The 22,346-nt window shown below is 50.4% G+C and overlaps 13 non-coding genes across 13 annotated transcripts; all 13 read right to left on the bottom strand.

Moving 5' to 3' along the window:
- Positions 1-4,278: 4,278 nt before the first annotated feature.
- Positions 4,279-4,351, bottom strand: trnav-aac (transfer RNA valine (anticodon AAC)). Its single transcript has one exon. It is a non-coding gene; the product is annotated as a tRNA-Val (tRNA).
- Positions 4,352-4,607: 256 nt separating this feature from the next.
- trnas-aga (transfer RNA serine (anticodon AGA)) lies at positions 4,608-4,689 on the bottom strand. Its single transcript has one exon. It is a non-coding gene; the product is annotated as a tRNA-Ser (tRNA).
- Positions 4,690-7,316: 2,627 nt separating this feature from the next.
- On the bottom strand, positions 7,317-7,398 carry trnas-aga (transfer RNA serine (anticodon AGA)). Its single transcript has one exon. It is a non-coding gene; the product is annotated as a tRNA-Ser (tRNA).
- Positions 7,399-9,750: 2,352 nt separating this feature from the next.
- trnav-aac (transfer RNA valine (anticodon AAC)) lies at positions 9,751-9,823 on the bottom strand. The gene has a single exon. It is a non-coding gene; the product is annotated as a tRNA-Val (tRNA).
- Positions 9,824-10,079: 256 nt separating this feature from the next.
- trnas-aga (transfer RNA serine (anticodon AGA)) lies at positions 10,080-10,161 on the bottom strand. Its single transcript has one exon. It is a non-coding gene; the product is annotated as a tRNA-Ser (tRNA).
- Positions 10,162-12,444: 2,283 nt separating this feature from the next.
- trnav-aac (transfer RNA valine (anticodon AAC)) lies at positions 12,445-12,517 on the bottom strand. The gene has a single exon. It is a non-coding gene; the product is annotated as a tRNA-Val (tRNA).
- A 256-nt stretch (positions 12,518-12,773) lies between these two features.
- Positions 12,774-12,855, bottom strand: trnas-aga (transfer RNA serine (anticodon AGA)). Its single transcript has one exon. It is a non-coding gene; the product is annotated as a tRNA-Ser (tRNA).
- A 2,512-nt stretch (positions 12,856-15,367) lies between these two features.
- On the bottom strand, positions 15,368-15,440 carry trnav-aac (transfer RNA valine (anticodon AAC)). Its single transcript has one exon. It is a non-coding gene; the product is annotated as a tRNA-Val (tRNA).
- Positions 15,441-15,696: 256 nt separating this feature from the next.
- Positions 15,697-15,778, bottom strand: trnas-aga (transfer RNA serine (anticodon AGA)). Its single transcript has one exon. It is a non-coding gene; the product is annotated as a tRNA-Ser (tRNA).
- A 2,309-nt stretch (positions 15,779-18,087) lies between these two features.
- On the bottom strand, positions 18,088-18,160 carry trnav-aac (transfer RNA valine (anticodon AAC)). The gene has a single exon. It is a non-coding gene; the product is annotated as a tRNA-Val (tRNA).
- A 256-nt stretch (positions 18,161-18,416) lies between these two features.
- trnas-aga (transfer RNA serine (anticodon AGA)) lies at positions 18,417-18,498 on the bottom strand. The gene has a single exon. It is a non-coding gene; the product is annotated as a tRNA-Ser (tRNA).
- A 2,957-nt stretch (positions 18,499-21,455) lies between these two features.
- On the bottom strand, positions 21,456-21,528 carry trnav-aac (transfer RNA valine (anticodon AAC)). The gene has a single exon. It is a non-coding gene; the product is annotated as a tRNA-Val (tRNA).
- Positions 21,529-21,784: 256 nt separating this feature from the next.
- trnas-aga (transfer RNA serine (anticodon AGA)) lies at positions 21,785-21,866 on the bottom strand. The gene has a single exon. It is a non-coding gene; the product is annotated as a tRNA-Ser (tRNA).
- Between the last annotated feature and the right edge of the window lie 480 nt (positions 21,867-22,346).

Below are 22,346 nucleotides of genomic sequence, written 5' to 3'. Positions count from 1 at the left end.
ATTCTTATCTTCTCAACATTGTTTACACACACTTCTGCCCCTATTGCAAGGTTTTATCATCACTTTTATTTCCATGTGTCTTGTGGCAACATCCCAACTACCACAGCTTTGAACAGATAACACACCAAAACCTGTGAGAAAGAGTGCTAGGTTTTGTGAATAAAACTTAAGATGATTATGCAAGTGATTCTGGCAGTAGTTTTGACAATCACATTCAATAGATGAATCCTGTTTTTCAAGAGGAAATTAAATAAAAACATGAAGGCTGTTCTTCGCTCAAAATATTTATTAAACTTTATATTAAACTTTGTTAAACTATTTATTAAACGATACAGAGACACACAGACAAACAGAGACACAAAGACAGGAACATCAATTCGTGTGAACGCTGCACAGAAGCAGCCGGAAACGTTCACTGCAGGGAGAGACCTCTCTGCTTCCTGCTGTCCAGGAGCAGAACCACTGGACTTCCTCCTGTCCAGCAGCAGAACCGCTGGACTTCCTGCTGTCCAGCAGCAGAACCACTGGACTTCCTGCTGTCCAGCAGCAGAACCGCTGGACTTCCTGCTGTCCAGCAGCAGAACCACTGGACTTCCTGCTGTCCAGCAGCAGAACCACTGGACTTCCTGCTGTCCAGCAGAACCACTGGACTTCCTGCTGTCCAGCAGCAGAACCACTGGACTTCCTGCTGTCCAGGAGCAGAACCACTGGACTTCCTGGGTGCTCTCCATGGTCCTCCTGACGCACAGCCCTTTTTCTTTGCCTTCTGGGTGTACCTAAACAGTGAAAGAAACATCCATATGCTTCATTTGTTCTGTGGAATGTTTGTTCTGTGGAAAAAAAAAAAAAAAAAAAAATATATATATATATATATATATATATATATATATATATATATATATACACATACATACATACATACATACATACATACATACATACATACATACATACATACATACATACATACATACATACATACATATATATATATATATATATATATATATATATAAAACAGGATAATATCAAGCTATAGGCTGTACAGACAGAGCAGAGGAAACTACGTATGGATGTATGGATATATGTAGTTATGTTTTGCATTACTGTTTTATTATTGTTGTGAAGCACTTTGTAACTGTATGGTTTGAAAGGTGCTATATATATTATCACACAGACAGATGTAAAAATACTATTCCACTGACGAAAAATTTAACTTGGCCCAATTAAGCATGCTTAATACATGTGGACAGATCTACACATCAGTACACATCTGTCTGCTCTGCTCTAACTGTATAACCAGGCTCCATTACCAGAGGAGAGAAAACGCCACAGATAGCAGATAAATTACTATTCCACTGATGGGCAATTCAATTTGGCAATATCTTTTCACATCTTAAGGCTTTTCCCGAGAAATTGGCATAGTTTATTCAGTAAATAAAGGAATACGTTACTATTGTTGTTCTGATTCAGTCACATCGGCATCATAACCCACCGTCACACACAGGCAGAAACTCCATTAGCAAATCGGCTATTTAACGAGAAAGTTGAAAATACAAGTTAAATAACGGGCTTGCGGTACGGAAAAATACTTTGTTCATCGTTTTGTCACACGCTTTGAAATTCGGCTTCTACGTGCCGGTGCCTTTATGAGCATTAATCAAGTTTTCAAACCTTTTTCCGTTTTTGGTGTTGCCTGGTGATGCGGAGAAAAACATGGCCGACATTCTAAAGCGATAGCCACGCCCCCTCTACATCACGTGACCAGGCACGTCGTTCGGATTGGTTCGGAGCTCGTTCGGATCTGTTCGGACCTCGTTCGGATCTGTTCGGACCTCAGTGGAAACTCTTTGATCTTGTTCGGACCTGTTAGGATGTGTTAGGACCTCGGAGGCAGTCCAGAAACTGAAAGGTACGGCCACAACAACCTGTCAGCTGTGTGTGTGTGTGTGTGTGTGTGTGTGTGTGTGTGTGTGTGTGTGTGTGTGTGTGTGTGTGTGTGTGTGTGTGTGTGTGTGTGTGTGTGTGTGTGTGTGTGTGTGTGTGTGTGTGTGTGTGAATCTTCAGAAATAGACAATTTAGAGTCTTTATTTTAAAATGGTTGGTTTTACTTCATTTTAAAATGGTTGGTTTTACTTTATTAGGTTGAGACATATTTTCATCCTCATTTTGATTAAATGCATTTTCATCAACAGTCAGTGCAGTATGTTCATAGATCATACATCCACTTTCTTGTTTCCAAAAAGCTCTGGATAGATTTCAGTTAATCTCTCACATCTCATGTATGAGAGGATCTCTTAAGTAGCAGAGGATGGTTTCGATCCATCGACCTCTGGGTTATGGGCCCAGCATGCTTCCGCTGCGCCACTCTGCTGTATAACCAGGATGTGACTCCGCCACACAGTGGGGGGGAGGGGGGGAGGGGACTTAAAAGCGGGTCCCCTGGTTCGGACGGTGAGCCGGGTCTCTGGGTGGCTCCAGGTGAGCCGGGTTGTTGAGGTTGTTGAGTTGTTGTCAGGGTCTGGTGGTGGAAGCTCCTGAGGTGTGGTGGTGATGCTGCTGGGGTCTGGTGGTGCAGCTACTGGGGTCTGGTGGTGGAAGCTCCTGGGGTCTGGTGATGGAAGCTCCTGGGGTCAGGTGATGGAAGCTCCTTGGGTCTGGTGATGGAAATTCCTGGGGTCTGGTGGTGGAAGCTCCTGGGGTCTGGTGGTGATGCTGCTGGGGTCTGGTGGTGATGCTGCTGGGGTCTGGTGGTGGAGCTAGTGGTGTCTGGTGGTGGAAGCTCCTGAGGTGTGGTGGTGATGCTGCTGTCGTCTGGTGGTGGAGCTAGTGGTGTCTGGTGGTGGAAGCTCCTGGGGTCAAAGTCCAGAGTGCTAACCATTACACCATGGAACCCTGTTCAGCTTTTATTGTGTTTTTATTGTGGTCCTGAAACCAGAACATGAGTAAAAAACAATATGCGCTTGAGCATCTGACAGAGTGCTGTCCATGGTGCTAGGAGCGTCTGGGTGTTTATGGTACCAGGGCCCTGGTCCTCCAGGCCCAAGGGCTGGCTCTTTCACTCCAGTGGCCGGTCGGTGGGGGGCTTAAAAGCGGGTCCCCGGGTTCGGACGGTGAGCCGGGTCTTTGGGTGGCTCCAGGTGAGCCGGGTTTTTGAGGTTGTTGAGTTGTTGTTAGGGTTTGGTGGTGGAAGCTCCTGAGGTGTGGTGGTGATGCTCCTGGGGTCTGGTGGTGCAGCTAGAGGGGTCTGGTGGTGGAAGCTCCTGGGGTCTGGTGATGGAAGCTCCTGGGGTGTGGTGGTGGAAGCTCCTGGGTTCTGGTGGTGATGCTGCTGGGGTCTGGTGCTGATGCTGCTGGGGTCTGGTGGTGGAAGCTCCTGGGGTCTGGTGGTGGAAGCTCCTGAGGTCTGGTGGTGGAAGCTCCTGGGGTCTGGTGGTGGAAGCTCCTGGGGTCTGGTGGTGGAAGCTCCTGGGGTCTGGTGGTGGAAGCTCCTGGGGTCTGGTGCTGATGCTGCTGGGGTCTGGTGGTGGAGCTAGTGGGGTCTGGTGTTGGAAGCTCCTGGGGTCTGGTGGTGGAGCTAGTAGGGTCTGGTGGTGGATGGGGTCTGGTGGTGATGCTGCTGGGGTCTGGTGGTGGAGCTAGTGGGGTCTTGTGGTGGATGGGGTCTGGTGGTAATGCTGCTGGGGTCTGGTGGTGGAGCTAGTAGGGTCTGGTGGTGGATGGGGTCTGGTGGTAATGCTGCTGGGGTCTGGTGGTGGAGCTAGTGGGGTCTGGTGGTGATGCTGCTGGGGTCTGGTGGAAGCTCCTGGGGTCTGGTGGTGGAAGCTCCTGGGGTCTGGTGGTGGAAGCTCCTTGGGTCTGGTGGTGGAAGCTCCTGGGGTCTGGTGGTGATGCTGCTGGGGTATGGTGGTGGAGCTAGTGGGGTCTGGTGTTGGAAGCTCCTGGGGTCTGGTGGTGGAGCTAGTGGGGTCTGGTGTTAATGCTGCTGGGGTTTGGTGGTGGAGCTAGTGACTTACATGTTTTGAAAAAGGCGGGCATGACGAAAAGATCCTGTAAAAAATCTCTGTAATATGTTTCTTTTTTTCCTGTAAAGTTGGACATTTGAAAGATTAGGTAAATGGGGAATGACTGGCTTTTAATCAGTTGTGGAACTGCAACGAAATTCATTTCTGCATAAGACCCAATGCGAGAAAGAGATGGTCGACCTTCCTGTGCCGAGCACCAAGAAGAGGATTAGAGGGGTTTTCCAAGTCCAAATAATATTATTGCAGTAATACATGTTTCCGCCCAGTTTCGAACAGGGGACCTTTCGCGTGTTAGGCGAACGTGATAACCACTACACTACGGAAACTTGCATGCTTTGAAAATGGCGGGCGTAACGAAAAAAAAATCCTATCTTCAAATCATTCATGTTAGAAATAAATGTGTGATTTCATATAAGTTGTCCTGGTGCGGTAAAATTAAAAATCATCCATCGGTATTACCATGCTGGGTAGAAAATACAAAATGTACCACAAGGGAAGCCAACTGATTACTTTTGAAAGACAGTACTGGATATGATTAATAACTGCAAATTAGGCAGTCGTCTTGCACATTCAAACATTACTCGTTGTTGGCAGGATTCGAACCTGCGCGGGGAATCCCCAATGGATTTCTAGTCCATCGCCTTAACCACTCGGCCACAATAACCTGTCAGCTGTGTGTATGTGTGTGTGTGTGTGTGTGTGTGTGTGTGTGTGTGTGTGTGTGTGTGTGTGTGTGTGTGTGTGAATCTTCAGAAATAGACAATTTAGAGTCTTTATTTTAAAATGGTTGGTTTTACTTTATTTTAAAATGGTTGGTTTTACTTTATTAGGTTGAGACATATTTTCATCCTCATTTTGATTAAATGCATTTTCATCAACAGTCAGTGCAGTATGTTCATAGATCATACATCCACTTTCTTGTTTCCAAAAAGCTCTGGATAGATTTCAGTTAATCTCTCACATCTCATGTATGAGAGGATCTCTTAAGTAGCAGAGGATGGTTTCGATCCATCGACCTCTGGGTTATGGGCCCAGCACACTTCCGCTGCGCCACTCTGCTGTATAACCAGGATGTGACTCCGCCACACAGTGGGGGGGAGGGGGGTTAGGGACTTAAAAGCGGGTCCCCTGGTTCGGACGGTGAGCCGGGTCTCTGGGTGGCTCCAGGTGAGCCGGGTTGTTGAGGTTGTTGAGTTGTTGTTGGGGTCTGGTGGTGGAAGCTCCTGAGGTGTGGTGGTGATGCTGCTGGGGTCTAGTGGTGCAGCTAGTGGGGTCTGGTGGTGGAAGCTCCTGGGGTCTGGTGATGGAAGCTCCTGGGGTCAGGTGATGGAAGCTCCTTGGGTCTGGTGATGGAAATTCCTGGGGTCTGGTGGTGGAAGCTCCTGGGGTCTGGTGGTGATGCTGCTGGGGTCTGGTGGTGATGCTGCTGGGGTCTGGTGGTGGAGCTAGTGGTGTCTGGTGGTGGAAGCTCCTGAGGTGTGGTGGTGATGCTGCTGTCGTCTGGTGGTGGAGCTAGTGGTGTCTGGTGGTGGAAGCTCCTGGGGTCAAAGTCCAGAGTGCTAACCATTACACCATGGAACCCTGTTCAGCTTTTATTGTGTTTTTATTGTGGTCCTGAAACCAGAACATGAGTAAAAAACAATATGCGCTTGAGCATCTGACAGAGCTGTCCATGGTGCTAGGAGCGTCTGGGTGTTTATGGTACCAGGGCCCTGGTCCTCCAGGCCCAAGGGCTGGCTCTTTCACTCCAGTGGCCGGTCGGTGGGGGGCTTAAAAGCGGGTCCCCGGGTTCGGACGGTGAGCCGGGTCTTTGGGTGGCTCCAGGTGAGCCGGGTTTTTGAGGTTGTTGAGTTGTTGTTAGGGTTTGGTGGTGGAAGCTCCTGAGGTGTGGTGGTGATGCTGCTGGGGTCTGGTGGTGCAGCTAGAGGGGTCTGGTGGTGGAAGCTCCTGGGGTCTGGTGATGGAAGCTCCTGGGGTGTGGTGGTGGAAGCTCCTGGGTTCTGGTGGTGATGCTGCTGGGGTCTGGTGCTGATGCTGCTGGGGTCTGGTGGTGGAAGCTCCTGGGGTCTGGTGGTGGAAGCTCCTGAGGTCTGGTGGTGGAAGCTCCTGGGGTCTGGTGGTGGAAGCTCCTGGGGTCTGGTGGTGGAAGCTCCTGGGGTCTGGTGGTGGAAGCTCCTGGGGTCTGGTGCTGATGCTGCTGGGGTCTGGTGGTGGAGCTAGTGGGGTCTGGTGTTGGAAGCTCCTGGGGTCTGGTGGTGGAGCTAGTAGGGTCTGGTGGTGGATGGGGTCTGGTGGTGATGCTGCTGTGGTCTGGTGGTGGAGCTAGTGGGGTCTTGTGGTGGATGGGGTCTGGTGGTAATGCTGCTGGGGTCTGGTGGTGGAGCTAGTAGGGTCTGGTGGTGGATGGGGTCTGGTGGTAATGCTGCTGGGGTCTGGTGGTGGAGCTAGTGGGGTCTGGTGGTGATGCTGCTGGGGTCTGGTGGAAGCTCCTGGGGTCTGGTGGTGGAAGCTCCTGGGGTCTGGTGGTGGAAGCTCCTGGGGTCTGGTGGTGGAAGCTCCTGGGGTCTGGTGGTGATGCTGCTGGGGTATGGTGGTGGAGCTAGTGTGGTCTGGTGTTGGAAGCTCCTGGGGTCTGGTGGTGGAGCTAGTGGGGTCTGGTGTTAATGCTGCTGGGGTTTGGTGGTGGAGCTAGTGACTTACATGTTTTGAAAAAGGCGGGCATGACGAAAAGATCCTGTAAAAAATCTCTGTAATATGCTTCTTTTTTTCCTGTAAAGTTGGACATTTGAAAGATTAGGTAAATGGGGAATGACTGGCTTTTAATCAGTTGTGGAACTGCAACGAAATTCATTTCTGCATAAGACCCAATGCGAGAAAGAGATGGTCGACCTTCCTGTGCCGAGCACCAAGAAGAGGATTAGAGGGGTTTTCCAAGTCCAAATAATATTATTGCAGTAATACATGTTTCTGCCCAGTTTCGAACAGGGGGCCTTTCGCGTGTTAGGCGAACGTGATAACCACTACACTACGGAAACTTGCATGCTTTGAAAATGGCGGGCGTAACGAAAAAACAATCCTATCTTCAAATCATTCATGTTAGAAATAAATGTGTGATTTAATATAAGTTGTCCTGGTGCGGTAAAATTAAAAATCATCCATCGGTATTACCATGCTGGGTAGAAAATACAAAATGTACCACAAGGGAAGCCAACTGATTACTTTTGAAAGACAGTACTGGATATGATTAATAACTGCAAATTAGGCAGTCGTCTTGCACATTCAAACATTACTCGTTGTTGGCAGGATTCGAACCTGCGCGGGGAATCCCCAATGGATTTCTAGTCCATCGCCTTAACCACTCGGCCACAACAACCTGTCAGCCGTGTGTGTGTGTGTGTGTGTGTGTGTGTGTGTGTGTGTGTGTGTGTGTGTGTGTGTGTGTGTGTGTGTGTGTGTGTGTGTGTGTGTGTGTGTGTGTGTGTGTGTGTGTGTGTGTGTGTGTGTGAATCTTCAGAAATAGACAATTTAGAGTCTTTATTTTAAAATGGTTGGTTTTACTTTATTTTAAAATGGTTGGTTTTACTTTATTAGGTTGAGACATATTTTCATCCTCATTTTGATTAAATGCATTTTCATCAACAGTCAGTGCAGTATGTTCATAGATCATACATCCACTTTCTTGTTTCCAAAAAGCTCTGGATAGATTTCAGTTAATCTCTCACATCTCATGTATGAGAGGATCTCTTAAGTAGCAGAGGATGGTTTCAATCCATCGACCTCTGGGTTATGGGCCCAGCACGCTTCCGCTGCGCCACTCTGCTGTATAAGCAGGATGTGACTCCGCCACACAGTGGGGGGGAGGGGGGTAGGGGACTTAAAAGCGGGTCCCCTGGTTCGGACGGTGAGCCGGGTCTCTGGGTGGCTCCAGGTGAGCCGGGTTGTTGAGGTTGTTGAGTTGTTGTTGGGGTCTGGTGGTGGAAGCTCCTGAGGTGTGGTGGTGATGCTGCTGGGGTCTAGTGGTGCAGCTAGTGGGGTCTGGTGGTGGAAGCTCCTGGGGTCTGGTGATGGAAGCTCCTGGGGTCAGGTGATGGAAGCTCCTTGGGTCTGGTGATGGAAATTCCTGGGGTCTGGTGGTGGAAGCTCCTGGGGTCTGGTGGTGATGCTGCTGGGGTCTGGTGGTGATGCTGCTGGGGTCTGGTGGTGGAGCTAGTGGTGTCTGGTGGTGGAAGCTCCTGAGGTGTGGTGGTGATGCTGCTGTCGTCTGGTGGTGGAGCTAGTGGTGTCTGGTGGTGGAAGCTCCTGGGGTCAAAGTCCAGAGTGCTAACCATTACACCATGGAACCCTGTTCAGCTTTTATTGTGTTTTTATTGTGGTCCTGAAACCAGAACATGAGTAAAAAACAATATGCGCTTGAGCATCTGACAGAGTGCTGTCCATGGTGCTAGGAGCGTCTGGGTGTTTATGGTACCAGGGCCCTGGTCCTCCAGGCCCAAGGGCTGGCTCTTTCACTCCAGTGGCCGGTCGGTGGGGGGCTTAAAAGCGGGTCCCCGGGTTCGGACGGTGAGCCGGGTCTTTGGGTGGCTCCAGGTGAGCCGGGTTTTTGAGGTTGTTGAGTTGTTGTTAGGGTTTGGTGGTGGAAGCTCCTGAGGTGTGGTGGTGATGCTGCTGGGGTCTGGTGGTGCAGCTAGAGGGGTCTGGTGGTGGAAGCTCCTGGGGTCTGGTGATGGAAGCTCCTGGGGTGTGGTGGTGGAAGCTCCTGGGTTCTGGTGGTGATGCTGCTGGGGTCTGGTGCTGATGCTGCTGGGGTCTGGTGGTGGAAGCTCCTGGGGTCTGGTGGTGGAAGCTCCTGAGGTCTGGTGGTGGAAGCTCCTGGGGTCTGGTGGTGGAAGCTCCTGGGGTCTGGTGGTGGAAGCTCCTGGGGTCTGGTGGTGGAAGCTCCTGGGGTCTGGTGCTGATGCTGCTGGGGTCTGGTGGTGGAGCTAGTGGGGTCTGGTGTTGGAAGCTCCTGGGGTCTGGTGGTGGAGCTAGTAGGGTCTGGTGGTGGATGGGGTCTGGTGGTGATGCTGCTCTGGTCTGGTGGTGGAGCTAGTGGGGTCTTGTGGTGGATGGGGTCTGGTGGTAATGCTGCTGGGGTCTGGTGGTGGAGCTAGTAGGGTCTGGTGGTGGATGGGGTCTGGTGGTAATGCTGCTGGGGTCTGGTGGTGGAGCTAGTGGGGTCTGGTGGTGATGCTGCTGGGGTCTGGTGGAAGCTCCTGGGGTCTGGTGGTGGAAGCTCCTGGGGTCTGGTGGTGGAAGCTCCTGGGGTCTGGTGGTGGAAGCTCCTGGGGTCTGGTGGTGATGCTGCTGGGGTATGGTGGTGGAGCTAGTGTGGTCTGGTGTTGGAAGCTCCTGGGGTCTGGTGGTGGAGCTAGTGGGGTCTGGTGTTAATGCTGCTGGGGTTTGGTGGTGGAGCTAGTGACTTACATGTTTTGAAAAAGGCGGGCATGACGAAAAGATCCTGTAAAAAATCTCTGTAATATGCTTCTTTTTTTCCTGTAAAGTTGGACATTTGAAAGATTAGGTAAATGGGGAATGACTGGCTTTTAATCAGTTGTGGAACTGCAACGAAATTCATTTCTGCATAAGACCCAATGCGAGAAAGAGATGGTCGACCTTCCTGTGCCGAGCACCAAGAAGAGGATTAGAGGGGTTTTCCAAGTCCAAATAATATTATTGCAGTAATACATGTTTCTGCCCAGTTTCGAACAGGGGGCCTTTCGCGTGTTAGGCGAACGTGATAACCACTACACTACAGAAACTTGCATGCTTTGAAAATGGCGGGCGTAACGAAAAAACAATCCTATCTTCAAATCATTCATGTTAGAAATAAATGTGTGATTTAATATAAGTTGTCCTGGTGCGGTAAAATTAAAAATCATCCATCGGTATTACCATGCTGGGTAGAAAATACAAAATGTACCACAAGGGAAGCCAACTGATTACTTTTGAAAGACAGTACTGGATATGATTAATAACTGCAAATTAGGCAGTCGTCTTGCACATTCAAACATTACTCGTTGTTGGCAGGATTCGAACCTGCGCGGGGAATCCCCAATGGATTTCTAGTCCATCGCCTTAACCACTCGGCCACAACAACCTGTCAGCTGTGTGTATGTGTGTGTGTGTGTGTGTGTGTGTGTGTGTGTGTGTGTATCTTCAGAAATAGACAATTTAGAGTCTTTATTTTAAAATGGTTGGTTTTACTTTATTTTAAAATGGTTGGTTTTACTTTATTAGGTTGAGACATATTTTCATCCTCATTTTGATTAAATGCATTTTCATCAACAGTCAGCATCAACAGCCAGTATGTTCATAGTTCATACATCCACTTTCTTGTTTCCAAAAAGCTCTGGATAGATTTCAGTTAATCTCTCACATCTCATGTATGAGAGGATCTCTTAAGTAGCAGAGGATGGTTTCGATCCATCGACCTCTGGGTTATGGGCCCAGCACGCTTCCGCTGCGCCACTCTGCTGTATAACCAGGATGTGACTCCGCCACACAGTGGGGGGGGAGGGGGGTAGGGGACTTAAAAGCGGGTCCCCTGGTTCGGACGGTGAGCCGGGTCTCTGGGTGGCTCCAGGTGAGCCGGGTTGTTGAGGTCGTTGAGTTGTTGTTGGGGTCTGGTGGTGGAAGCTCCTGAGGTGTGGTGGTGATGCTGCTGGGGTCTGGTGGTGCAGCTAGTGGGGTCTGGTGGTGGAAGCTCCTGGGGTCTGGTGATGGAAGCTCCTGGGGTCAAGTGATGGAAGCACCTTGGGTCTGGTGATGGAAATTCCTGGGGTCTTGTGGTGGAAGCTCCTGGGGTCTGGTGGTGATGCTGCTGGGGTCTGGTGGTGATGCGGCTGGGGTCTGGTGGTGGAGCTAGTGGTGTCTGGTGGTGGAAGCTCCTGAGGTGTGGTGGTGATGCTGCTGTCGTCTGGTGGTGGAGCTAGTGGTGTCTGGTGGTGGAAGCTCCTGGGGTCAAAGTCCAGAGTGCTAACCATTACACCATGGAACCCTGTTCAGCTTTTATTGTGTTTTTATTGTGGTCCTGAAACCAGAACATGAGTAAAAAACAATATGCGCTTGAGCATCTGACAGAGTGCTGTCCATGATGCTAGGAGCGTCTGGGTGTTTATGGTACCAGGGCCCTGGTCCTCCAGGCCCAAGGGCTGGCTCTTTCACTCCAGTGGCCGGTCGGTGGGGGGCTTAAAAGCGGGTCCCCGGGTTCGGACGGTGAGCCGGGTCTTTGGGTGGCTCCAGGTGAGCCGGGTTTTTGAGGTTGTTGAGTTGTTGTTAGGGTTTGGTGGTGGAAGCTCCTGAGGTGTGGTGGTGATGCTGCTGGGGTCTGGTGGTGCAGCTAGAGGGGTCTGGTGGTGGAAGCTCCTGGGGTCTGGTGATGGAAACTCCTGGGGTGTGGTGGTGGAAGCTCCTGGGTTCTGGTGGTGATGCTGCTGGGGTCTGGTGCTGATGCTGCTGGGGTCTGGTGGTGGAAGCTCCTGGGGTCTGGTGGTGGAAGCTCCTGAGGTCTGGTGGTGGAAGCTCCTGGGGTCTGGTGGTGGAAGCTCCTGGGGTCTGGTGGTGGAAGCTCCTGGGGTCTGGTGGTGGAAGCTCCTGGGGTCTGGTTCTGATGCTGCTGGGGTCCGGTGGTGGAGCTAGTGGGGTCTGGTGTTGGAAGCTCCTGGGGTCTGGTGGTGGAGCTAGTAGGGTCTGGTGGTGGATGGGGTCTGGTGGTGATGCTGCTGGGGTCTGGTGGTGGAGCTAGTGGGGTCTTGTGGTGGATGGGGTCTGGTGGTAATGCTGCTGGGGTCTGGTGGTGGAGCTAGTAGGGTCTGGTGGTGGATGGGGTCTGGTGGTAATGCTGCTGGGGTCTGGTGGTGGAGCTAGTGGGGTCTGGTGGTGATGCTGCTGGGGTCTGGTGGAAGCTCCTGGGGTCTGGTGGTGGAAGCTCCTGAGGTCTGGTGGTGGAAGCTCCTGGGGTCTGGTGGTGGAAGCTCCTGGGGTCTGGTGGTGATGCTGCTGGGGTATGGTGGTGGAGCTAGTGGGGTCTGGTGTTGGAAGCTCCTGGGGTCTGGTGGTGGAGCTAGTGGGGTCTGGTGTTAATGCTGCTGGGGTTTGGTGGTGGAGCTAGTGACTTACATGTTTTGAAAAAGGCGGGCATGACGAAAAGATCCTGTAAAAAATCTCTGTAATATGTTTCTTTTTTTCCTGTAAAGTTGGACATTTGAAAGATTAGGTAAATGAGGAATGACTGGCTTTTAATCAGTTGTGGAACTGCAACGAAATTCATTTCTGCATAAGACCCAATGCGAGAAAGAGATGGTCGACCTTCCTGTGCCGAGCACCAAGAAGAGGATTAGAGGGGTTTTCCAAGTCCAAATAATATTATTGCAGTAATACATGTTTCCGCCCAGTTTCGAACAGGGGACCTTTCGCGTGTTAGGCGAACGTGATAACCACTACACTACGGAAACTTGCATGCTTTGAAAATGGCGGGCGTAACGAAAAAAAAATCCTATCTTCAAATCATTCATGTTAGAAATAAATGTGTGATTTCATATAAGTTGTCCTGGTGCGGTAAAATTAAAAATCATCCATCGGTATTACCATGATGGGTAGAAAATACAAAATGTACCACAAGGGAAGCCAACTGATTACTTTTGAAAGACAGTACTGGATATGATTAATAACTGCAAATTAGGCAGTCGTCTTGCACATTCAAACATTACTCATTGTTGGCAGGATTCGAACCTGCGCGGGGAATCCCCAATGGATTTCTAGTCCATCGCCTTAACCACTCGGCCACAACAACCTGTCAGCTGTGTGTATGTGTGTGTGTGTGTGTGTGTGTGTGTGTGTGTGTGTGTGTGTGTGTGTGTGTGTGTGTGTGTGTGTGTGTGTGTGTGTGTGTGTGTGTGTGTGTGTGTGTGTGTGTGTGTGTGTGTGTGTGAATCTTCAGAAATAGACAATTTAGAGTCTTTATTTTAAAATGGTTGGTTTTACTTCATTTTAAAATGGTTGGTTTTACTTTATTAGGTTGAGACATATTTTCATCCTCATTTTGATTAAATGCATTTTCATCAACAGTCAGTGCAGTATGTTCATAGATCATACATCCACTTTCTTGTTTCCAAAAAGCTCTGGATAGATTTCAGTTAATCTCTCACATCTCATGTATGAGAGGATCTCTTAATTAGCAGAGGATGGTTTCGATCCATCGACCTCTGGGTTATGGGCCCAGCACGCTTCCGCTGCGCCACTCTGCTGTATAACCAGGATGTGACTCCGCCACACAGTGGGGGGGAGGGGGGGGGGGGGACTTAAAAGCGGGTTCCCTGGTTCGGACGGTGAGCCGGGTCTCTGGGTGGCTCCAGGTGAGCCGGGTTGTTGAGGTTGTTGAGTTGTTGTCAGGGTCTGGTGGTGGAAGCTCCTGAGGTGTGGTGGTGATGCTGCTGGGGTCTGGTGGTGCAGCTAGTGGGGTCTGGTGGTGGAAGCTCCTGGGGTCTGGTGATGGAAGCTCCTGGGGTCAGGTGATGGAAGCTCCTTGGGTCTGGTGATGGAAATTCCTGGGGTCTGGTGGTGGAAGCTCCTGGGGTCTGGTGGTGATGCTGCTGGGGTCTGGTGGTGATGCTGCTGGGGTCTGGTGGTGGAGCTAGTGGTGTCTGGTGGTGGAAGCTCCTGAGGTGTGGTGGTGATGCTGCTGTCGTCTGGTGGTGGAGCTAGTGGTGTCTGGTGGTGGAAGCTCCTGGGGTCAAAGTCCAGAGTGCTAACCATTACACCATGGAACCCTGTTCAGCTTTTATTGTGTTTTTATTGTGGTCCTGAAACCAGAACATGAGTAAAAAACAATATGCGCTTGAGCATCTGACAGAGTGCTGTCCATGGTGCTAGGAGCGTCTGGGTGTTTATGGTACCAGGGCCCTGGTCCTCCAGGCCCAAGGGCTGGCTCTTTCACTCCAGTGGCCGGTCGGTGGGGGGCTTAAAAGCGGGTCCCCGGGTTCGGACGGTGAGCCGGGTCTTTGGGTGGCTCCAGGTGAGCCGGGTTTTTGAGGTTGTTGAGTTGTTGTTAGGGTTTGGTGGTGGAAGCTCCTGAGGTGTGGTGGTGATGCTGCTGGGGTCTGGTGGTGCAGCTAGAGGGGTCTGGTGGTGGAAGCTCCTGGGGTCTGGTGATGGAAGCTCCTGGGGTGTGGTGGTGGAAGCTCCTGGGTTCTGGTGGTGATGCTGCTGGGGTCTGGTGCTGATGCTGCTGGGGTCTGGTGGTGGAAGCTCCTGGGGTCTGGTGGTGGAAGCTCCTGAGGTCTGGTGGTGGAAGCTCCTGGGGTCTGGTGGTGGAAGCTCCTGGGGTCTGGTGGTGGAAGCTCCTGGGGTCTGGTGCTGATGCTGCTGGGGTCCGGTGGTGGAGCTAGTGGGGTCTGGTGTTGGAAGCTCCTGGGGTCTGGTGGTGGAGCTAGTAGGGTCTGGTGGTGGATGGGGTCTGGTGGTGATGCTGCTGGGGTCTGGTGGTGGAGCTAGTGGGGTCTTGTGGTGGATGGGGTCTGGTGGTAATGCTGCTGGGGTCTGGTGGTGGAGCTAGTAGGGTCTGGTGGTGGATGGGGTCTGGTGGTAATGCTGCTGGGGTCTGGTGGTGGAGCTAGTGGGGTCTGGTGGTGATGCTGCTGGGGTCTGGTGGAAGCTCCTGGGGTCTGGTGGTGGAAGCTCCTGAGGTCTGGTGGTGGAAGCTCCTGGGGTCTGGTGGTGGAAGCTCCTGGGGTCTGGTGGTGATGCTGCTGGGGTATGGTGGTGGAGCTAGTGGGGTCTGGTGGTAATGCTGCTGGGGTCTGGTGGTGGAGCTAGTGGGGTCTGGTGGTGATGCTGCTGGGGTCTGTTGGAAGCTCCTGAGGTCTGGTGGTGGAAGCTCCTGGGGTCTGGTGGTGGAAGCTCCTGGGGTCTGGTGGTGATGCTGCTGGGGTATGGTGGTGGAGCTAGTGGGGTCTGGTGTTGGAAGCTCCTGGGGTCTGGTGGTGGAGCTAGTGGGGTCTGGTGTTAATGCTGCTGGGGTTTGGTGGTGGAGCTAGTGACTTACATGTTTTGAAAAAGGCGGGCATGACGAAAAGATCCTGTAAAAAATCTCTGTAATATGTTTCTTTTTTTCCTGTAACGTTGGACATTTGAAAGATTAGGTAAATGAGGAATGACTGGCTTTTAATCAGTTGTGGAACTGCAACGAAATTCATTTCTGCATAAGACCCAATGCGAGAAAGAGATGGTCGACCTTCCTGTGCCGAGCACCAAGAAGAGGATTAGAGGGGTTTTCCAAGTCCAAATAATATTATTGCAGTAATACATGTTTCCGCCCAGTTTCGAACAGGGGACCTTTCGCGTGTTAGGCGAACGTGATAACCACTACACTACGGAAACTTGCATGCTTTGAAAAAGGCGGGCGTAACGAAAAAAAAATCCTATCTTCAAATCATTCATGTTAGAAATAAATGTGTGATTTCATATAAGTTGTCCTGGTGCGGTAAAATTAAAAATCATCCATCGGTATTACCATGCTGGGTAGAAAATACAAAATGTACCACAAGGGAAGCCAACTGATTACTTTTGAAAGACAGTACTGGATATGATTAATAACTGCAAATTAGGCAGTCGTCTTGCACATTCAAACATTACTCGTTGTTGGCAGGATTCGAACCTGCGCGGGGAATCCCCAATGGATTTCTAGTCCATCGCCTTAACCACTCGGCCACAACAACCTGTCAGCTGTGTGTATGTGTGTGTGTGTGTGTGTGAATCTTCAGAAATAGACAATTTAGAGTCTTTATTTTAAAATGGTTGGTTTTACTTTATTTTAAAATGGTTGGTTTTACTTTATTAGGTTGAGACATATTTTCATCCTCATTTTGATTAAATGCATTTTCATCAACAGCATTTTCATCAACAGTCAGCATCAACAGCCAGTATGTTCATAGTTCATAGATCATACATCCACTTTCTTGTTTCCAAAAAGCTCTGGATAGATTTCAGTTAATCTCTCACATCTCATGTATGAGAGGATCTCTTAAGTAGCAGAGGATGGTTTCGATCCATCGACCTCTGGGTTATGGGCCCAGCACGCTTCCGCTGCGCCACTCTGCTGTATAACCAGGATGTGACTCCGCCACACAGTGGGGGGGAGGGGGGGAGGGGACTTAAAAGCGGGTCCCCTGGTTCGGACGGTGAGCCGGGTCTCTGGGTGGCTCCAGGTGAGCCGGGTTGTTGAGGTCGTTGAGTTGTTGTTGGGGTCTGGTGGTGGAAGCTCCTGAGGTGTGGTGGTGATGCTGCTGGGGTCTGGTGGTGCAGCTAGTGGGGTCTGGTGGTGGAAGCTCCTGGGGTCTGGTGATGGAAGCTCCTGGGGTCAAGTGATGGAAGCTCCTGGGGTCAAGTGATGGAAGCACCTTGGGTCTGGTGATGGAAATTCCTGGGGTCTTGTGGTGGAAGCTCCTGGGGTCTGGTGGTGATGCTGCTGGGGTCTGGTGGTGATGCTGCTGGGGTCTGGTGGTGGAGCTAGTGGTGTCTGGTGGTGGAAGCTCCTGAGGTGTGGTGGTGATGCTGCTGTCGTCTGGTGGTGGAGCTAGTGGTGTCTGGTGGTGGAAGCTCCTGGGGTCAAAGTCCAGAGTGCTAACCATTACACCATGGAACCCTGTTCAGCTTTTATTGGGTTTTTATTGTGGTCCTGAAACCAGAACATGAGTAAAAAACAATATGCGCTTGAGCATCTGACAGAGTGCTGTCCATGATGCTAGGAGCGTCTGGGTGTTTATGGTACCAGGGCCCTGGTCCTCCAGGCCCAAGGGCTGGCTCTTTCACTCCAGTGGCCGGTCGGTGGGGGGCTTAAAAGCGGGTCCCCGGGTTCGGACGGTGAGCCGGGTCTTTGGGTGGCTCCAAGTGAGCCGGGTTTTTGAGGTTGTTGAGTTGTTGTTAGGGTTTGGTGGTGGAAGCTCCTGAGGTGTGGTGGTGATGCTGCTGGGGTCTGGTGGTGCAACTAGAGGGGTCTGGTGGTGGAAGCTCCTGGGGTCTGGTGATGGAAACTCCTGGGGTGTGGTGGTGGAAGCTCCTGGGTTCTGGTGGTGATGCTGCTGGGGTCTGGTGCTGATGCTGCTGGGGTCTGGTGGTGGAAGCTCCTGGGGTCTGGTGGTGGAAGCTCCTGAGGTCTGGTGGTGGAAGCTCCTGGGGTCTGGTGGTGGAAGCTCCTGGGGTCTGGTGGTGGAAGCTCCTGGGGTCTGGTGGTGGAAGCTCCTGGGGTCTGGTTCTGATGCTGCTGGGGTCCGGTGGTGGAGCTAGTGGGGTCTGGTGTTGGAAGCTCCTGGGGTCTGGTGGTGGAGCTAGTAGGGTCTGGTGGTGGATGGGGTCTGGTGGTGATGCTGCTGGGGTCTGGTGGTGGAGCTAGTGGGGTCTTGTGGTGGATGGGGTCTGGTGGTAATGCTGCTGGGGTCTGGTGGTGGAGCTAGTAGGGTCTGGTGGTGGATGGGGTCTGGTGGTAATGCTGCTGGGGTCTGGTGGTGGAGCTAGTGGGGTCTGGTGGTGATGCTGCTGGGGTCTGGTGGAAGCTCCTGGGGTCTGGTGGTGGAAGCTCCTGAGGTCTGGTGGTGGAAGCTCCTGGGGTCTGGTGGTGGAAGCTCCTGGGGTCTGGTGGTGATGCTGCTGGGGTATGGTGGTGGAGCTAGTGGGGTCTGGTGTTGGAAGCTCCTGGGGTCTGGTGGTGGAGCTAGTGGGGTCTGGTGTTAATGCTGCTGGGGTTTGGTGGTGGAGCTAGTGACTTACATGTTTTGAAAAAGGCGGGCATGACGAAAAGATCCTGTAAAAAATCTCTGTAATATGTTTCTTTTTTCCCTGTAAAGTTGGACATTTGAAAGATTAGGTAAATGAGGAATGACTGGCTTTTAATCAGTTGTGGAACTGCAACGAAATTCATTTCTGCATAAGACCCAATGCGAGAAAGAGATGGTCGACCTTCCTGTGCCGAGCACCAAGAAGAGGATTAGAGGGGTTTTCCAAGTCCAAATAATATTATTGCAGTAATACATGTTTCCGCCCAGTTTCGAACAGGGGACCTTTCGCGTGTTAGGCGAACGTGATAACCACTACACTACGGAAACTTGCATGCTTTGAAAATGGCGGGCGTAACGAAAAAAAAATCCTATCTTCAAATCATTCATGTTAGAAATAAATGTGTGATTTCATATAAGTTGTCCTGGTGCGGTAAAATTAAAAATCATCCATCGGTATTACCATGATGGGTAGAAAATACAAAATGTACCACAAGGGAAGCCAACTGATTACTTTTGAAAGACAGTACTGGATATGATTAATAACTGCAAATTAGGCAGTCGTCTTGCACATTCAAACATTACTCATTGTTGGCAGGATTCGAACCTGCGCGGGGAATCCCCAATGGATTTCTAGTCCATCGCCTTAACCACTCGGCCACAACAACCTGTCAGCTGTGTGTATGTGTGTGTGTGTGTGTGTGTGTGTGTGTGTGTGTGTGTGTGTGTGTGAATCTTCAGAAATAGACAATTTAGAGTCTTTATTTTAAAATGGTTGGTTTTACTTCATTTTAAAATGGTTGGTTTTACTTTATTAGGTTGAGACATATTTTCATCCTCATTTTGATTAAATGCATTTTCATCAACAGTCAGTGCAGTATGTTCATAGATCATACATCCACTTTCTTGTTTCCAAAAAGCTCTGGATAGATTTCAGTTAATCTCTCACATCTCATGTATGAGAGGATCTCTTAATTAGCAGAGGATGGTTTCGATCCATCGACCTCTGGGTTATGGGCCCAGCACGCTTCCGCTGCGCCACTCTGCTGTATAACCAGGATGTGACTCCGCCACACAGTGGGGGGGAGGGGGGGGAGGGGACTTAAAAGCGGGTCTGTTACAACCAAAAACGTAATAACAGCCAATAAAGTAATAACTGCCAATAATGTAATAATTTTGGCCATTTCAAATGTAATAAAGCCAATAGTGTAATAATGTGCCAATAATGTAATAAAAAAAAAGTTTTATTACATTATTGGCACATTATTACACTAATGGTTGTAACAATCCCGACCCCCCCTCTATATCGGATGAACCTGGCTTTCTGTTTCAAACTGAAGCTAATTCTGATAAACAGTCTATGGCTAACCCTTTGGTTGACAATGACATTGAGGATGCTGGAAATGAGTGAATAAATAATAAATAATGATATATGAATAAATATGACGACTATATGTCATCCACTAACTGCCCAAAAACTGCAAAAAAAACCTTTATTTCCAAGAGCTGCTGTCATATTTATGTGTTATTACATTATCGGCACCAGTTATTACATTTTGAAAGTTTTTTTTTAATACCAGGCCAATAATGTAATAACCAGCCAATAATGTAATGCCTTATTACATTATCGGCAAAAAGTTATTACGTTATTGGCTCAAAAGTTTTATTACATTATTGGCACATTATTACACTATTGGCTTTATTACATTTGAAATGGCCAAAATTATTACGTTATTGGCAGTTATTACGTTATTGGCTGTTATTACGTTTTTGGTTGTAACAGGGTCCCCTGGTTCGGACGGTGAGCCGGGTCTCTGGGTGGCTCCAGGTGAGCCGGGTTGTTGAGGTTGTTGAGTTGTTGTCAGGGTCTGGTGGTGGAAGCTCCTGAGGTGTGGTGGTGATGCTGCTGGGGTCTGGTGGTGCAGCTAGTGGGGTCTGGTGGTGGAAGCTCCTGGGGTCTGGTGATGGAAGCTCCTGGGGTCAGGTGATGGAAGCTCCTTGGGTCTGGTGATGGAAATTCCTGGGGTCTGGTGGTGGAAGCTCCTGGGGTCTGGTGGTGATGCTGCTGGGGTCTGGTGGTGATGCTGCTGGGGTCTGGTGGTGGAGCTAGTGGTGTCTGGTGGTGGAAGCTCCTGAGGTGTGGTGGTGATGCTGCTGTCGTCTGGTGGTGGAGCTAGTGGTGTCTGGTGGTGGAAGCTCCTGGGGTCAAAGTCCAGAGTGCTAACCATTACACCATGGAACCCTGTTCAGCTTTTATTGTGTTTTTATTGTGGTCCTGAAACCAGAACATGAGTAAAAAACAATATGCGCTTGAGCATCTGACAGAGTGCTGTCCATGGTGCTAGGAGCGTCTGGGTGTTTATGGTACCAGGGCCCTGGTCCTCCAGGCCCAAGGGCTGGCTCTTTCACTCCAGTGGCCGGTCGGTGGGGGGCTTAAAAGCGGGTCCCCGGGTTCGGACGGTGAGCCGGGTCTTTGGGTGGCTCCAGGTGAGCCGGGTTTTTGAGGTTGTTGAGTTGTTGTTAGGGTTTGGTGGTGGAAGCTCCTGAGGTGTGGTGGTGATGCTGCTGGGGTCTGGTGGTGCAGCTAGAGGGGTCTGGTGGTGGAAGCTCCTGGGGTCTGGTGATGGAAGCTCCTGGGGTGTGGTGGTGGAAGCTCCTGGGTTCTGGTGGTGATGCTGCTGGGGTCTGGTGCTGATGCTGCTGGGGTCTGGTGGTGGAAGCTCCTGGGGTCTGGTGGTGGAAGCTCCTGAGGTCTGGTGGTGGAAGCTCCTGGGGTCTGGTGGTGGAAGCTCCTGGGGTCTGGTGGTGGAAGCTCCTGGGGTCTGGTGCTGATGCTGCTGGGGTCCGGTGGTGGAGCTAGTGGGGTCTGGTGTTGGAAGCTCCTGGGGTCTGGTGGTGCAGCTAGTAGGGTCTGGTGGTGGATGGGGTCTGGTGGTGATGCTGCTGGGGTCTGGTGGTGGAGCTAGTGGGGTCTTGTGGTGGATGGGGTCTGGTGGTAATGCTGCTGGGGTCTGGTGGTGGAGCTAGTAGGGTCTGGTGGTGGATGGGGTCTGGTGGTAATGCTGCTGGGGTCTGGTGGTGGAGCTAGTGGGGTCTGGTGGTGATGCTGCTGGGGTCTGGTGGAAGCTCCTGGGGTCTGGTGGTGGAAGCTCCTGAGGTCTGGTGGTGGAAGCTCCTGGGGTCTGGTGGTGGAAGCTCCTGGGGTCTGGTGGTGGAAGCTCCTGGGGTCTGGTGGTGATGCTGCTGGGGTATGGTGGTGGAGCTAGTGGGGTCTGGTGTTGGAAGCTCCTGGGGTCTGGTGGTGGAGCTAGTGGGGTCTGGTGTTAATGCTGCTGGGGTTTGGTGGTGGAGCTAGTGACTTACATGTTTTGAAAAAGGCGGGCATGACGAAAAGATCCTGTAAAAAATCTCTGTAATATGTTTCTTTTTTTCCTGTAAAGTTGGACATTTGAAAGATTAGGTAAATGAGGAATGACTGGCTTTTAATCAGTTGTGGAACTGCAACGAAATTCATTTCTGCATAAGACCCAATGCGAGAAAGAGATGGTCGACCTTCCTGTGCCGAGCACCAAGAAGAGGATTAGAGGGGTTTTCCAAGTCCAAATAATATTATTGCAGTAATACATGTTTCCGCCCAGTTTCGAACAGGGGACCTTTCGCGTGTTAGGCGAACGTGATAACCACTACACTACGAAAACTTGCATGCTTTGAAAATGGCGGGCGTAACGAAAAAAAAATCCTATCTTCAAATCATTCATGTTAGAAATAAATGTGTGATTTCATATAAGTTGTCCTGGTGCGGTAAAATTAAAAATCATCCATCGGTATTACCATGCTGGGTAGAAAATACAAAATGTACCACAAGGGAAGCCAACTGATTACTTTTGAAAGACAGTACTGGATATGATTAATAACTGCAAATTAGGCAGTCGTCTTGCACATTCAAACATTACTCGTTGTTGGCAGGATTCGAACCTGCGCGGGGAATCCCCAATGGATTTCTAGTCCATCGCCTTAACCACTCAGCCACAACAACCTGTCAGCTGTGTGTATGTGTGTGTGTGTGTGTGTGTGAATCTTCAGAAATAGACAATTTAGAGTCTTTATTTTAAAATGGTTGGTTTTACTTTATTTTAAAATGGTTGGTTTTACTTTATTAGGTTGAGACATATTTTCATCCTCATTTTGATTAAATGCATTTTATCAACAGTCAGTGCAGTATGTTCATAGATCATACATCCACTTTCTTGTTTCCAAAAAGCTCTGGATAGATTTCAGTTAATCTCTCACATCTCATGTATGAGAGGATCTCTTAAGTAGCAGAGGATGGTTTCGATCCATCGACCTCTGGGTTATGGGCCCAGCACGCTTCCCCTGCGCCACTCTGCTGTATAACCAGGATGTGACTCCACCACACAGTGGGGGGGAGGGGGGTAGGGGACTTAAAAGCGGGTCCCCTGGTTCGGACGGTGAGCCGGGTCTCTGGGTGGCTCCAGGTGAGCCGGGTAGTTGAGGT

This window comes from Cololabis saira, unplaced genomic scaffold, assembly GCF_033807715.1.
Source record: "Cololabis saira isolate AMF1-May2022 unplaced genomic scaffold, fColSai1.1 scf025, whole genome shotgun sequence".
Classification (NCBI taxonomy): domain Eukaryota; kingdom Metazoa; phylum Chordata; class Actinopteri; order Beloniformes; family Belonidae; genus Cololabis; species Cololabis saira.
This window is presented reverse-complemented; position numbering and strand designations above follow the sequence as displayed.